This window comes from Myotis brandtii, unplaced genomic scaffold, assembly GCF_000412655.1.
Source record: "Myotis brandtii unplaced genomic scaffold, ASM41265v1 scaffold230, whole genome shotgun sequence".
In the NCBI taxonomy this organism is placed as follows: Eukaryota; Metazoa; Chordata; class Mammalia; order Chiroptera; family Vespertilionidae; genus Myotis; species Myotis brandtii.
Genome location: NW_005358650.1, coordinates 6,771,177 through 6,789,307, shown reverse-complemented (window position 1 = coordinate 6,789,307; position 18,131 = coordinate 6,771,177).

The window sequence follows — 18,131 nt, the reverse complement described above, 5'->3', positions numbered from 1 at the left end:
AAGCAAACCTCCTGCTCGCTTCAGCTGCGTGGCTGCTGGCCGCCATCTTTGTTGGCAGTTAATTTGCATATCACCCTGATTAGCCAATGGGAAGCGTAGCGGAGGTACAGTTAATTACCCTTTTTGTCTTTTATTAGATAGGATCATATATATGATCATTTTCAATTTTATTCAATGCATTGGGGCATCACAATATTCAGGTAAATTAAATATATAGCTATGTCATGTTGTCATTTCTAACTTTAAAAAAAAGGTTAAATAGGATGGTTTTTGAATAGTTTATATAATAATGACCATTTCCTTTTTGTTACTAACTTCATTTATTGTGATCACCAGCCTTCAAGATGTATTGTCATCACCAGCCTTCAAGATGGCCCTCAATAATTCTTAACTCCTCATATTCATGTCCTTGTATAGTCCCCTCTCATACTAAATAGGGTTGGCATGTATAAGTAGGCTATGTCATAAAAGACACTGAACATTTTGATTTGTTCCTTCTTGGGTCATTTGCTCCTCAGGAAGTCAACTGCCCTGCTGGGAAGATACTCAAGCAGTCCTGTGGAGTGTTTCACATGCCAAGGAATTGAGGGCCTTCTTCCAACCACCAGCACCACCTTGCTAGATGTGCCAGTAAAACACCTTGAAAGCAGATCTTCCAGCCCTGGCCAAGCTTTCACATGATTGCAACTGTGCTGACATATTGGCTGCAACCTCATGAAAGGTTCTGAGCCAGAGCCACCCTATTAAGCCACACCTGTATTTCTGTCTCAACTGTGTAACATGATAAATGTTTATTGCTGTTTTAGGCCACTAATTTTGAGGATACTTTGTTACACATTAATATATAACTAATGTATTTATGGTTAGCTTGCTAATCAAATTTAGAAATTCTTACACTTCATTTCATTGTGCTAACAAAAGCATGTTGGAAACACAAGGAAGCTTTAAGATCTTTCTTGTCCATCCCCTTAATTCATAGTTGTGTGAACTAATGTGCAATGTGGTGGTAGAAGAGGAGGTACCACATGTCAGTTCTCCTTATTCTCAATCCAAGACTCTTTCCACTTTGGGGAGTTGTTCATTTTTTCCCTGGTGGTGGAAGATGTATGAGAGCATGTCTGTTCCTGGCTCAGTAGTACCACTAGAAAACACATTGCACCAACATATTGTTTACCAGGTAGAAAGAAGAGGTTGGCTGAATAAATCAGATCTGACTTTTCCACAGATAAGCAAGTACATATCACTAAAATGTTGTCATGTGAATTCTGGTCTGGAGTTTGGAGACTATAGAAAATGCTTGTTTTAGCCACCCTCCTTGATAAATGTCACTAAACTATTGCATAGGAAAACCTTTTTACTAGCACACCATTTATTTCACCTCTTTTCATGTAAATCCTTTTTCACATATCTAACACTATGCTTCCAAAGTAATAAGGAATTTAAATTAATCTGCTTCACAGCATTGCCTATGACCCAGATCTGGATTGACTGTTTCTCTAATCACTTACTTTGATAACATTGCACTACCCACGTAGTCAGTCCTGAGAATTATCAACATTGCTTCCTTTATTAAAGTTTAACATGGAAATGGATGGTGGTTGCTTTTGCCAAAATTCAAAACAAACTTTGCTTGATAAAATAACAGCAAATGAAACCGTTCTTCAATAGTTCCTATGCTAGCACTTAGCCTGAAAGAAGAGTCAGCTCCCTGGAGGGAGTGTGCTTAGGTTTGCTATCACTATCAGCGTCCGTTTAACAGTATCCTGTCCAATAGTCTGGCTGGATAAATTCTGTTGGTTTTAAAGATCCTTTTACATCCTTTTCAATTATGCTGGGAGCTCAAAGCTGAAGTACTCCATTGTAATGAGCTTGGATAATAGGACATGTGGGCTAAGAACATCAGAGGATGATATTGCAGCAATGCCATTCAATGTTCTGCTGTTCTCTTAAGGACTTTTGTGACTTGAGTGCCAAAAATCTAGCTCCGCTCCAAATGATCTATAAAATGCAACTCCCAAAGCACGTTGCCTTTCATGTAACAGCTTTTCCTAAGTATGTTATACAGTCTTTTCCCTGAATAGAATATTTGGTATTATATTAGACACATGTAGACTCACTGACAGTGAGACTAGTACCTTTCTTTCATCCTGATTTGAAAGAATATCCCCTGCTACATTGATGGAAATACAGCCTTGATTCTCCATTCATTACCACACCTTTCTGACACTAAGGGACTAAGAGTAGCAAAAATAAAAAAGGTACATAAAATGAAAACATTATGATAATAGGTGTCCACCAATCTGGAGAACTGTTAGAATAACAAGACCAATAAAGATTCCTTTTCATCAAGTTCACTTTCTAAAAATGCATTCCGTTCAATGGCCTGATTTAGCCTTTGTTCAAAGTCTTCCAGTGAAACTATGGATGCTCACTCTAGGTCAGTGGTTCTCAACCTTCCTAATGCCGCGACCCTTTAATACAGTTCCTCATGTTGTGGTGACCCCCAACCATAAAATTATTTTCGTTGCTACCTCATAACTGTAATTTTGCTACTGTTATGAATCGTAATGTAAATATCTGATATGCAGGATGTATTTTCATTGTTACAAATTGAACATAAATAAAGCATAGTGATTAATCACAAAAACAATATGTAATTATATAGGTGTTTTCCGATGGTCTTAGGCGACCCCTGTGAAAGGGTTGTTCAACCCCCAAAGGGGTTGAGACCCACAGGTTGGCGACCCACAGATTGAGAACCGCTGCTCTAGGTGGTCATGCTCCAGCTCTCTGACATACTTATGCAGCTGCTCCTTAATGGCTGGAGTCTGACTTAAATCATCTTCTAATACTGAGTCCTGTTGTAGCTCAATGCATATTGATGTTCTAGCTTCTCCTGTAATGCTTCCACTTCATATTTCAGCCTTTGGTTATCAGCTTGCAAGTCTCTATTTCTTTGTTCAGCCTGTACTAATTGTGCCTGCAACTCTGCTTCTAATTCTCTGCTTCCTTCCTGAAATTCAGCTAGCTCATCCCGAGCTTCCTGGAAGCTTTGTTTATACTTTAAGGACAGTTCCTTACAATAAGCAATTTCCACCTTTAAACTTGAAAAATCTGGCATATCTTCACCATCCATGAACAAGAAAGCCTCCAACGTATCAAAAGCGCATACTCGCCGCCACCCAATGTCTCTGCTCCGCTGGCCTCCCCAGACCCATCTAGCTGCTCAGCTCCGCTCCCCTCCGCAGCCTGAGCTCCACCTTTTTTTTTTTTAAACTTTTTTTGTGTGAAATTTATTGTTTCCACATTAAAATATTTTTTTGGAGGGAAAGTATTTTTTTCTTCTCTCTCTTTTTTTAACCAATAGAGGTGAGAAGGCATAATTTCGCATGCTTATCTCTTTGGTGCAGAGTCAGTACTCATGGTTGCAAAAATGGCCTCCCCAGAAGCAATACCCTGACCATCAAAGACCCCTCTAAAAGTAGAAATTTTTAAGGAATGATGGGTTCTTATAGTTCTTTTCCTTGTCTGTCATATACCCCAAAAGACCATATGTTTAAACTATGTTTAAGGGTCAGTTTGAAATTCTAAATACCTGAATACATGGTTGGCTGTCTGACTAAATTGTCACTGGTGGTGGTCAATATGCAAAAGAATTACCGAGACCTTACAAAACAATATTCTGATTCCAAAAGAAAGGGGGGAACAGGAATCTGCATCTAAATAGACTTCCCAGGTGATCCTGATGCCAGTTCACAAGCCACCTTGAGACCTATTGACCTTTAAGGAAATGGCTGGCACAGAGATGCTGTTTGTTTGATACTGGAAATGGATGAGATAATGGAATGTGTGCTGCCAGTACATGTTATCAGGGCCTCAAATTCTCTGGCACCAGTTGAAAAAGGCATCACTGAAATAACACAGTCTTGTATGATGGAAAACCTCAGTCACATGTGGTCCTGAATTCATTACACTCTCTCTGAAGTCTTCAGGTAAATTCCAGAGAAAGGAATAACTGAATCGCATTTAAGAATTATTTACAGCTTTTAAAAATAAGAACAACGAGGCTATTATTTTACTCTTATGGAGACGAGGGTTTACTTTCTAGAGAAATGAACCCTAAGTAATCCAGATTTGGACAGCATGTTCAAAGAGGTGTTGCAACTGAGACTGAAAGATGAAGTGAATATCACACACTGACCAGTGGGCCTCCTAGTTCTTTCCACACTATGTTCTCGGAAAACCAACCTTCTGGCCTATATTTACCTCTAAATAGGAGATTGAGGTAAACTCAACAGTCCCAGAGAAAACACAGACAGAAGCTGCCACTTGGTGATCTTGCACTGACATGACTTTTGTCACCTGAGTGATCTACATTTCATTCAAAAAGTATTTAACATCTAACAAAGATACTTCCAGATGCTTCTGATATTGCTAAAATCAAAACAGATTTACAAGGTATTTCTGACATACAAAAACTTGAGCTAAAGGAGTTTGTCTTCTATGAAAAAGAGACAGACAATAAAAAAGAAGTAAACAATAATTTTGAAGGATGTTGATAAGTGTTCTGGGGGGCAGGGGGGGAAACATGTTGAGGAATAGAAAGTGTCAGAGTTGCAACATTAAATAGTTACCAGGGAAATTCTCACTGAGAAGGTGACCTTTGAACAACAGTCTGGGATCACAGAATATATCTTTTGTATCCTACATATATTATATCATGATATGTTTTCATATAACTAAATATTGACAATATTACTTAATTCTTATATTGCATGCACAATTTAAATAATGTTAATGAAACAAATGTTAATGTAACCACCATTCAGATGAAGAAATTAAACATTGACAATCAATGATTCTCTCTCAGCATTGATGTTTCTACCTCTCTCTCCCTCTCCCTTCCTCTCTGAAATTAATAAAGATATATTAAAAAAATTGATAGTAACTTAGAAGTTTCCCAAGTGAATGTCCAGCATTACATAATCATTGCTAACTTTTGTGATAATTATTCTTTTGCTTTTTAATTTATCCATGTATCATAATTTAATCAGATCTTATCATATGACATTTAGCTTGATTCTAATTTTTGCTATTACAAATTGGGTCCCTGGATTGTAATTCTAGTTAAGCTACTGTTTCTTTGCATAACTATTATTACGCAATAAACTAAAACGTAACTAAAACTCTTCAGTTTTCCTATGAATCAGATGCTTGCTCACTACACACCAAGAAATTAACAAGAGAGCGATAAATGAATGAGTGTATGAGTGTGTGAATGAGTAAAGGTTTAAAAGGTTATATTCTCAAACAAGTCATCTTTTTATCTAAAGAAAATATTGGTGAATTTGCATGATGTCTGGTCCTTAAGAAATAAGAGAAAACAAAAGTACCCTGTGTCAAATGCTCAAACTACCTGAAAAGTCTGATTTGGATTAAAGGACATGTGCTAACCATTCATTTCCCCTTTGTCACATGGACTATAAATCAGAGATTGTGATTTTCAAAGGGAAATTTGCTATAGCGATAATGTTAAGGAGGTTAGCTCTATTCCAAAAAAGGAGCTTGTGTGAAGAGGTTAATCTAAAAATGTGGAGTTCTACACAAGTTATTTTTCAACAAAAAGCTTGTATCAGAATATTTAAAAAAAAATAAGAAACTGGCTTTCCTAAGAAAACTCTTTTATTTTTGCCCCTACCCATTCTCCCATACTACCCCAGTACCTTTTATTTCTGAATTGGTTAAAAATGTTTGGGTTGAAAGCACAAAACAACAAGTCTTATTGATCAAAACAAGTCTTATTGGTAAAAACTGTTGTATATTCACGTGTCAGTGGCAAGGGAGACTAGAAAAACAACTATTTGGCATTTTCAGCATCTCTAGAGGAAGATGTTCTCTGTCACTAATCAAAGCAGCATCCTTGAAGCATAAATAGGATTTTCCCCATATTCCAATCCAAAGAGCCAAAAAATTATCCAACTTAGCGATGCCATTCATAATAGGTAAACATGAAAGTTAAGCTCTAAAAAAACAAACAAAAAACGAACAAACAAACAAAAACAAACAAACAAACAAAAACACAGGGCAAGATCTTAGAAGAAAAGTCTTGGTTCTATCTTTTTATACTATGTCCTTGTAGGAAATTAAAACTCTCATGGTTCTAAACTAAAATGACAAACCACAATACTTTAACAATAATATTAATTAATAATCCCACTAAACTTTGTGTCTTGTTCTATTAAAAATTGTAATTTGTATTTACTGATTCTCCTTCCTAGTATATTACTCCTTTTTTGAAAATGGCACAAATCAGAAGTACAGATTATTTTTAGAAATTATTGTAACAGAATGGACAATTTCTAAAATCTTCAGTCTTAATAAGAGCCCTCAAACAAAAAACTACTTCTAAAAACAATTTATAGTAACAGACAAAAAAGAAATTGATAAAAATTTGTGATTATTTACTTAAGTCCATATATTTCATAGGAAAACCAGATTATTCTTGTAAAAATTTACCACATCTGCCGAAACCGGTTTGGCTCAGTGGATAGAGCCTCGGCCTGCGGACTGAAAGGTCCCAGGTTCGATTCCGGTCAAGGGCATGTACCTGGGTTGCGGGCACATCCCCAGTAGGAGATGTGCAGGAGGCAGCTGATCGATGTTTCTCTCTCATCGATGTTTCTAACTCTCTATCTCTCTCCCTTCCTCTCTGTAAAAAATCAATAAAATATATTTTAAAAAAATTTACCATATCTTGTTTTAGCAAGTCAAGATTCTTTGGAATGGTTTATGATGAAAAATGATCCCTCCTCCTTAATTTTTTTCTAAACCCACTTTGATAATAATTTTCTAAATCCCCTTAAAAATTGCATTCTAAGGCCAGACTCTGAGATTTCATTTGGTTAGCATTTGGTTAGCATCAAAGATTATCTATAGAACATAATTTTACTTGTAGATTTAATTGGAGAAATAATTTAATATGATTTATTTTTTTCTCTTTCTAGTAAAAAGATATATTAATACTACTTATAGAAAACAAGAATGCTTTTGCAGTTGGCATTATTTTTCACACCAAAACTTAAGAACAGGATACTGTTTTATTTTGAAGATGAGGTGTTGAATCCTGACTCATAGTTCCAGCAAGTGTCCTTACCTACTAAAGCAAAAATATTCATAATCCAAAATTTCACTTGCAATGTTAGTCTTCATTTACTGGCACCAATAATCATTTAAACTGTGGGTTTGGAATAACTACAGGGGAAATATTAAGCATTGTCAGCTCTATATCTTAATTTAAATAAAATGTATTTATTGATACAAGAACACTGCAGTTTTGAAACTCTTCATACAATGGCCACCTAAACAATTTGATGGTTTTGTTCTGCCAGTTTTGAAAGAAAAAAATGTTGAGTAAACAGCATAATTCCTAAAATTGGGGATAGGCTATAGTTTTAAAACTTACAATAATCACTTAAATTAATTACATTTGAATTAGTAGTTCTTTAATTTCTCAATTCTAAGTTGCTCATTTTGCTGAATTTTAATTTTTTTGGAGATCGCAATGTGTGTACAATTGTGCTTAATGTAGATTTACACTGTGTTTAAATTAATGATATTGTCTTTTCTCTTAAAAAATTATTTGAAAGCTGTAAATGGATGTTACAATTTGTAATGAATTGAGGAAAGGCAGGTGTTAAATGGTAATTACTTAATCAACATTGACACTTGATATTTAGAATATTCATAATGACACATCTGTTACAGAATTTATCAGACAACAGGAAAATACACAGGAGTACCCAGAGATACAGGAAAAACCCATTTATTTTCAGACTAGTGGCCTGATGCATGAAATTCATGCATGGGGGGAGGGTTCCCTCAGCCCAGCCTACACCCTCACCAATCGGAGACCCCCTTGGGGGATGTCCAACTGCCACAGGGATTGGGCCTAAAACGGCAGTCGGACATCCCTCTCTCAATCTTGGACAGCTGGCTCCTAACCGCTCATCTGCCTGCCTGCCTGATCACCTCTAACTGCTCTCACCTGCTGGCCTGATCACCTTTAACTGCCCTCCCCTGCTGGATTGATCTCGCCCTCAACTGCCCTCTCCTGCCGGCCTGATTGCTCCTAACTGCCTCTGCCTCAGCCCCCACCACCATGGCTTTGTCTGGAAGGAAGTTGGATGTCCGGAAGATGGCCGGTCGACCCGGTCTAATCAGCATATTATTCTTTTAGTAGTATAGATAGATTATATAGGACAGGATTGCTTAAATTGGGGTGGGGGAAAAGCCTTTTTCAGCAGGAGGAGATGCTCTTGGCAGACAAAAATACATAATCCCTATATCTGGACTGATAGCCAACCATATGCACTATACTGCCAAACCGGTCATTAAAAAATTGAACCGCTTTCTTACACCTTACACCAAATAGCTGCTGCCCTTAAAACCCCTCCTCGGCCCCCCACCTTAGGTTCTGCCTTCATAGTTCACCCAGATTAGGTTCTGATTGGTCGGTTTCTATGCAGTCAGTGTCAAAAGCTCCGCCTCCTAGGCAGCCATTGACTCCTTGCAGTTCACCCAGATTTGGTTCTGATTAGTTGGTTTCTAGGCCAGTCAGTGTGTCTGGGCCTATCTCCGGGCCTGATCAGAGAGGCAGGGCTAATCAGCAGCCCCCACAGCTGCTAGCGAGGCCCAGAGAGAAAGAGAGGCAAAAGCTGATCAACAGCTGCCACGGAGGCTGCGGATCAGACCCTGCTTCTCTTTCTGGGCCTCTCTCTGGGCCTGATCTGCAGCCCCCTCAGCAGTCAGTTGGGTTGCCACGCTCGCAGTGGTGGCAGTCAGTGCTGGGTCACCACACTGACTGCAGGACCGACTTCCAGTGTTTGGTCATTCATTCAGTTGTTTTGGACATTATGGACCCTGGCTCTTTATATATATAGACTAGTGGCCCAGTGCATGAAATTTGTGCATGGGAGAGGGGGTGTTCCTCAGCCCGGCCTGCACCCTCTCTAATCTGGGACCCCTCAAAGGATGTCCTACTGTCGGTTTACAGGAATCGGGCCTAAACCGGCAGTCAGACATCCCTCTGGCAATCCAGGACTGCTGGCTCTTAACGGCTCCCCTGCCTCCCTGCCTGCCTGATTGCCCCTAACCACTCTGCATGCCAGCCTGCTCGCCCCCAACTGCCCCCCGTTGGCGGCCTGCTTGCCCCCAAATGCCCCCCCTTCTAGCCTGATCACCCCCAACTGCACCCCCTGCTAACCTGCTCACCCTGACCTTCCCTCCCCACTGGCCTGCTCACCCCCAACTTGCCCCCTTCTAGCCTGATCACCCACAACTGCCATCCCCTCTTGGCCTCTAACTGCCTCTACCTCGGCCCCGCCACCATGGCTTTGTCCAGAAGAACGTCTACAAGGTCTCCTGGAAGGTCTCCCAGTCTAATTAGCATATTACCCTTTTATTAGTATAGAGAGAGGCCTGGTGCATGGGTGGGGGCTAGCTGGTTTGCCCTGAAGGGTGTCCCGGATCAGGGTGGTGGTTCCCTTGGGGTGTGGGGCGGCCTGGGCGAGGGGCCTGTGGTGGTTTGCAGGCTTGCCATGCCCCCATGGGGTGAGGGTCCCCGCTGGGGGAGCAGAGGGTGGCCAGCCTGGGTGAGGGGCTGAGGGCCGTATTCAGGCTGGCCACACCCCCTTCAGGATGGGGGGTCCTGCTGGGATGCCTGGCCAGCCTTGGTGAGGGGCTGATGACTGTTTGCAGGCTGACCAAGCCCCCCAGTGGGGACCCTCACCCCATGAGGGTGTGGTCAGCCTGGGTGAGGGGCTGATGGCTGCTTGCAGGCTGGCCAAACCCCCCAGCGAGGATCCTCAGCCCATGGGGGTGTGGCCAACCTGGGTGAGGGGCTGAGGGCCATTTTCAGGCTGGCCACACCTTCTTCAGGGTGGGGGTCCCCACTGAGGGGTGTGGCCAGCCTGGGTGAGTGGCTGATGGCTGTTTGCCGGCTGGCTATGGCCCTGGGCAAACCAGGCTCCCAGACTCTCCTTTTTTTAAAAAAAAATATATTTTATTGATTTTTTACAGAGAGGAAGGGAGAGGGATAGAGAGTTAGAAACATCGATGAGAGACAAACTTCGACCAGCTGCCTCCTGCACACCTCCTACTGGGGATGTGCCACAACCAAGGTACATGCCCTTGACCGGAATCGAACCTGGGACCTTTCAGTCCACAGGCTGACGCTCTATCCACTGAGCCAAACCGGTTTTAGCTCAGAGTCTCCTTGAGTGGAGGCCACAGCAGCTAGAAGCAGGTATCTGGGATTTATTTATCTTCTATAATTAAAACTTCGTAGCCTTGAGTGGAGCCCACATCCAGCCAGCGCAGGCGGGAAGCTTGGCTTCCTCCATTGCCAGGGGCAACCCAAGCCTCCTGTTCGCTCCAGCTCCGTGGCTGCTGCCATCTTGGTTGGGTTTATTTGCACACTCGCTCCTGATTGGCTGGTGGGCATGGCTGGTGGGCGTTGTTTGTGGGTGTAGCAGAGGTATGGTCAATTTGCATGTTTCTCTTTTATTAGATAAGATGTTTCCCATGTACTTGTATGGTGACTCAGGGGGTCAGTTCTCCAAATCCTGAGCAAACCAATATGGAGGAAGCTTTCTCTTTATACCCTTCGGTTTCTTTGTCCCCATATATGGATCAGACTTCCAGACCTTTGGCGGGCTTTGCAAAAAGCCCCGAGTGTTGGGATGGGGGCCATGAGACCACACCTAAAGGCCTGGCCTGGTGCCAGCGCTGAAAACCCCCCTCTGGGAGTTGTATATTGTTTATGGTTTATGGCCTCTGTAAAATGTGAGTATTTAGGTAAATAGGTCTTGCAATACCAGATAATTAAGGAAGGGGCAGTGATTTGATTATAGTCTAACAAGAATGTGTATTAGGGATACTAACTAGGTACAGAGTCAGGCTGCTGGTCTCCCCTCCAAAAATGTCTTATTTTCCTCATCACATCCATTCTACCTTTGACTTAACAAGTAGTTTCAATAAATGCCTTAGTTATCAGTCCAAAGGTATTTTAGGAGACTTTATCAGCAAAAGATAAAGAAATGAGATACGTTATTCTTTTAGTTTGCCACTTCTTTGGAAGATAGGAGTAGGAAAAAAATGAGTAAGATCTTCTGGAGGAGGGATTTAAAAAGTTTATATTTATCCTATCTTCTCCTAAGATAAACATTGAGGCCCATACTTGTTGCTATTCTTTTTCCTCTTTCCACATCTAATTAAGTATTTGGCTGGATCTCTTGAACATTGAAAATAACTTAATTGCTCCACCATCTGTGTTGTTAATTTTCCAAATAGGTCACCTACCTGCATTGTCAGGGAACATAGATGGCTTCATGGAGCACTCTATAATAGTGATGGAGAGCAACAAGGTTGGTAAGAAAATTCTGTTGGCATTTTGCCCAGAACTATTCTTAATTATAAAAGGAAAGGAATAAACATGCTACTATCTTATTTATTATGTAGTGTACTTACATTGATACTCTACCTTATTGCAGGACATCTTAAAGGATGTTTAAAAAGATACATACAATATAACCTGATAAAATTAAAAGTAAAAATTAAAAGTAGAGTTAGGGGAGAGAAAGACAAAACAAGTTGTGAGGGGGAGTAAAATGGAGACAGGATTGAGATTCAACAAGTATACAGGCTCCTTTTTAAAAAAATCAAAAACAAAGACAGGAAACACCAATTAAAACTGAATTTTGAGAGACAGCTTTGGTTCTTATGACTTATTTTATCTAAATTGGCTATCTTTACAAGAACTAAACTTGAATATGCAGTTAAGTTTACATGTTTGATCCTGTCTGGAAATCAATTTCTTGGTCCAAAACAGAGTGTCAGGAAAAACAAGATAAATCACCCCTAACAATGTCCTAACAATATAGCAGTGCATTTTGGAATGCTTAGCTGCTTCAAAACACTCATCTAGAAGAAAGATTAATACATTTCTCAGACACATCTTAAGAATATATTAAATATATTTAAACATTCAATGTCAACTTCATGCTATCAATTTCTGTTTCTTTTCTTCCATTTTTCAGAAATGTGCTTCTATATAAAATCTAATTAATTTTGCTCAATAAAATGTATACATTAAAAGCACAAAATTACCATAGTTTTTCTGTTTTACTTTACTACATAGACATCCTTGTTTTTTGTTAAAATTTGTTTTTTAATTATGAATATGAGTGATGTAGTACTATGATAATTTAAATATCTTGCTGCCCAGCTGGCATAGCTCAGTGGCTGAGCATTGACCTGTGATCCAGGAGGTCATGGTTCGATTCCCAGTCAGGTCATGCCCAGGTTGCAGGCTTGATCCCTGGTGTGGGGCGTGCAGGAGGCAGCCAATCAATTATTCTCTCTCATCACTGATGTTTCTATCTCTCTCTCCCTCTCCCTTCCTCTCTGGAATCAATAAAAATATATTTAAGAAATAAATAAATATCTTTCCGATTTGGTCTAGAACATATAACTCATGGTTGCAGTTCTCTGAGGTGAGTTAATATGTAGACATAGAAAATAATTAGAAGCAAACCAAAAAAATTCCCCAATGATTTAGTCCCACTTAGTAGTAAAGAGAGTATGTTGTTATGGAATTGGCACGGAAGAAGACAGTTGAACACTCAGGAGGTTCAGGAAAGCCTTTATTCAAAGCAGCGCTGCTGGTTCAGGGGACTCAAAGATCCAGATCCTGAACAACTTAGACAATGAGATTTTCTTCTTATATATTTCTGAGTTTCTTTGTTTCCTAACTACCAAGATTCTGTGGTGGTCTCTCACAGCACCCGCCTCGAGTCAGTTAGATGGTTAATTTAGATTGTTTCTAATGTCCATCCTGGATGGCACCAGTGACCTCCCTCTAGCTAAGCTGTTACATCCTTGGTTTATGGCCCCTTGTAAATTGGAAGTATTTAGGTAAATAGGTCTTGCAAGACCAGATAATTAAGAAAGGGGAGTGACTTCATTATAGGTTATTAGGAATGTGCATTAGGGATACTGATTAGCTAGGTACAGAGTCCGGCTGCTTGTCTCCTACATTCTTTCACAAATGGTGTTAATTATTGGCTAGCAAGAGTGTGCAGTAGAAGGCAGGTTACTGGAGCAAATTCAGATTGCTAACCCCCAAAAATGTCTTATGCTCCCCATCAATGTGAGAGTACAAATAATCTGCTTGCATTTGCAGACACTGCTATTAATAGAAAAGCAGAAAAATAGGTCATGCCATGATTCTTACAAACCATCTTATGGATGTAGGGCATATGCAGGGAATATCCTATATTGAGTAAAGATCCTCACATTAGAACTGAGACTTCCCAGAAGGCAGAGAATTAGGTAGAGGAATGATTTTCCCAGCACACTGGGAGAACTCCATAGACTGACTTTGCCTGGTCCCAAACTATGTGGGAGAGCCTCAGAAATACAGACATAGTTTTAAGAAGATGGGCAGTTTAGTCAAATAAGAAAGACAGTGCAGTGTAATAGAAAGAACACTGAATTCGGTGTTGCCTTTTATCCATTATTTTGATATCATTGTAATGAGCTAGTTATTAATAATAGAAAAGGAGCAAAGGGAAGGCTAGACATTACAGGCATGTCATTTGGGCAGTTTCACACTCCACAGGGAACTATTGGCCTATTCCCTGCAAATTAATGGGGGAAGGGATCCAACAAAGGGGAGATAGATGCATGTGCAGTGAAGTTGGGGTGACTAGGGAAGGTCAGACCTGGGAACAGGATCACTGGCCAGAGCAGGCAGGGCCACTGCAAGCCCATGAAAATTTGGGGATTCATAATTCCCCAAACAAAGGAGCTCTTCCTCTTGGTTCTCTATTTTTTTGGTTGTTTTACACCTGCTGCCTTGCATTCACCCATGTTCCGTCCATAGCCATGTAGCCATGCAGACCACACATGCAGTGAACTGTTGAACTGCAACTGGGAGCACAAATTAAGCTAGCCTGATGCTAGACTTGACACTACTCCAACACTGAGCAAAAACTCTGGACACTGGCTTTGATTCTAGCTCTGCTGAAGCCGAAGCTACACTTCCTCCTTGGGGGTATGGAGGGAAAGGGCACTTTGGAAACTCAGGGGTATAATTCCACAGAAAGAAAGCTTTCTACAATACCTCATCCTCTCATAGAGGCCTTGGGAAATTCTTATTCCAGCAGTACCCCAAGAGCCCCACTTCCACTGATAACAACTTGATCCCCATCACCTAACTTCTCTAGGCCTGGGTTTCCTCTTTAGTTGGCGCTCAGGAATTGGCTCTCTATAGAAGGCAAGTATCCTTGGAGCAGCTTTTTGTCATTGTGGTAAAAATCAGCTGAACAAATTCAGTAATGTAGAGGGAAGGCCAGTATGTTGGCTTATCCTGGGTGAAAGCTACATGGGACATTTCAAATTCAACAAAGAGGAGCCCTTATAGACTGCCTGCTGAATAGAACTGATGATTTGGGGGATGGGACTGGTTCCTTGGGGAACTTGGATGAGTTCAAATGCCTCCTGGAAAAAATACAGGATCAAAGTTAAATGTTATCAGGATCTGTGGATTGAAGTAATACTCTGAGTTCTTCTGTCAAGAGCAGACAGTAGAGCTCTGAAGAGGGCTCTAAACCCATTCTAACGGGAAGGGGAGTCTGGGCAGACGATTAGAACGGAGAAGTGCCTTAGTATCCTGGAGATGCCTGATTCTGCTATAATGGGTAGCAGAGGCTCCACCTCCAGGAGCCAGCTGTCCTAACAGGATGTGGATTGAGCAACAATGTCCAAGCATGTGAAAGTGAACTGAAACAGCGGTGGCCTTAGAACCAAAAATACAGGACCAAAGTTCAACATACACATTAACCTCTTATTTTTTTTTTATTTTTCCATATGCTTTCATTTATGAAATTAAATTTAGGACCCTAATAAGATTTGGGACCAGTGACTAATATGATAAGTAAAAATGTGCATGTTTATATTTGTACTTGACAGTAATGAGAAGTCTTAACAATTATATCTAATGAACAGAGGTCTGAGTAAATAATCTCTTAGGTTTCCTCCAGTTCTAAAATGTCATTATTTTATTATGAAGATGAGAATAACTTGTTAGCTAATTTGAACATCTAACCCATGCATTCTTAAACAAGAATGATTTATAATACTTGGCACACAAGAATCTTAAACATTTGGATATTTAGGTAATTAAGGAGCAGATGCTAACAAGAATGATAGCTTGTTATTTGTTTCTTGACATGTTGTACTTATTTGAACTTTCATTTTCACCCTGAATTTCTCAATAGCAGTGCATATTTCTACTCATGTTTGGGGCATGCCTTGACAATGACCAATATGCTAATTATCTGTAAATATTTATTCAAATTCAAAAAGAGAATAACAGCTTCTTATTACATGATTGGCTTATTATTTTATTCTAAGTCTATGCCTGATGCTGGAGATTTTTTTTTCTTGTTGATACATAACACACATCCAGAACAGTGCCTAGAAAAAAAAGAGGTGCTCAATAAATATTTATCAGGAAGAAAAAAAACCTACACTTAAATATATAAAATGCTAAAAATGTTTAATGTTTACTTCTAATAAATTGTGTATATTACTTTAGCATTCCCAATATGCATTTATGTTTCCAACTTGCAAAAAAGTTTGTATCCCTGCCCTTTGCCTGCGCCTTGTAGCAAATCTTTTGTGGGTGGGGAAGGGAACATTTGGTTTGCTTTGGTCATCGCACATGAGCTAACGTGATGTGCACTGTGTCCTTGCAGAAGCTTGAAAAGTCACTGCATATTTCTGCCAACTCACTTGCTCTTTTCCTCTGCTACCAGAGAAAAGCATTTCCCAGACAGGGGCTGCTTTTTCAGTCTGGAAGACAAGGTACATGGAGAAGACCTGGAGCTGACTTGCAATTGCCAATTGTAGCGTGAGTGAGAATTAACTTTTGCTGCAAGCCTTCACTTTGGTGGTTGTTTATCTTCTCATCATAACCTGGTGAAAGCCTATATGATTTCTGGAGAAATGTGTGAAAGTTATCACATAAAAATTAATTTAAAAAAAGATAGTTTGTTTTTCTTTATAGAAGTAGTAAATCTGCATTATAGAAGGTTGGGGAGGGGGTGTACAAGATTCACAAATGATAAATATCCTTGATATGATTTTAGAATTTTCAAATTATCTGTGTGTGCCCGGGCATGATGCAAATAAAGGCTCTGTGGATGTTTGATGCTTGAATAAATGCAAGTTAATTTTTATAATGCATTTTTTTTTGTGGGGAGGTGTGTGGCGGAGGCTTGTTGGAAAAGAAGCCTGTGGGGAACAGTGGCAGACTACAATAATATTGGTAATTCGGGGGTATGATAATTTTCTTTTATTTTACATACCTACAGAAATAATGGGGGAAGAAAGCAAGTGGCAGACATCAGATAGCTCATCTGATAGATGCTGCTGCCAATTCCTGACTCACAATGGCCTGGACAGTTTATTCTTGGGAAATAAGCATTTAACTTTTAATTTCATTTTAATTTATTTATTCATTTGCTCAGCATATTTACCGAGAATCCATTATACATTAGATATTATACCAGCATAAAGTATGAGCACTACACATAAGATTTCACCAGGTCTTCTTCAAACTCCACATCCATGTGGTCTATTTGCCCCAAACTATTCTGCAATTTTTCATGTCTAAGATATATAAGAAACACAATCTATGTCATTCTCAATGTAATTTGAAATCCCTGTCATTCCTCTCCCCATAAGAATTATAGGTAGTGGAAGAGAGAGTAGAAGGGGAGGGAGAAGTGTCCTCGATAAGCACATTGAAGAAAAGTAGCATCTTAACTAGAATCTCCAAGGCTTTAATACTTTGATGTGAGAGTTTACTGATCTTCTGCAATGTCTAATCTGCCATTAATGCTATCCTCTGTATTATTCATCTCACGCATTGTAGTTGGATTTGAGTCTTCTTTATATTTTCCATGTCTCTAACATTTTGGACATATTGAAACATCTGTAAACATTTATTTAATGCCCTTCCCTGCCCATTTTAACCTCTGTGTTATTTGTGGATAAGTTTCATTTTTTTTTTCTCCTCAGCATGGGTTGTATTTCCCTATTTCCTCAGTTCTAGTAATTTTAAATCACATGCCAAACAGTGTGAATTTTGCCATGTTGCATATTTTTTAAAAAAATATATTTTATTGATTCTTTACAGAGAGGAAGGGAGAGGGATAGAGAGTTAGAAACATCGATGAGAGAGAAACATTAATCAGCTGCCTCCCGCATACCCCGCACTGGTGATGTGCCCACAACCAAGGTACATGCCCTTGACTGGAATCGAACCTGGGACCCTTCAGTCTGCAGGCCGACGCCCTATCCACTGAGCAAAACTGGTTAGGGTTGGATCTATTCTTGTTCATCAAATTATGTTGATCATTATATCCCACATATGAGTGAGATCATGTGATATTTATCTTACTCTGACTGGCTTATTTAGCTTAGCATAATGTTCTCCAGTTCCATCCATGCTGTTGCAAATGGTAAAAGTTCCTTCTTTTTTTATAGCAGTGTAATATTCCATTGTGTAGATGTACCACAGTTTTTTAATCCACCCATCTGCTGATGGGCACTTAGGTTGTTTTCAAAATCTTAGCTATTGTAAATTGTGCTGCTATGAATATAAAGGTACATATATCCTTTCTGATTGGTGTTTCTGGTTTCTTGGGATATATTCCTAGAAGTGGGATCACTGGGTCAAGTGGAAGTTCCTTTTTAACTTTTCGAGGAAACTCCATACTGTCTTCCACAGTGGCTGCACCAGTCTGCATTCCCACCAGCAGTGCACGAGGGTTCTTTTTTCTCCACATGCTCACCAGCACTTGTAGATTTGTTGATGATAGCCATTCTGACAGGTGTGAAATGGTATCTCATTGTTGTTTTGATTTGCATCTCTCGGATGATTAGTGACTTTGAGCATGTTTTCATATGTCTCTTGGCTTTCTGTGTGTCCTCTTTTGAAAAGTATCTATTTAGGTCCTTTGCCCATTTTTTGATTGGATTGTTTATCTTCCTTTTGTTAAGTT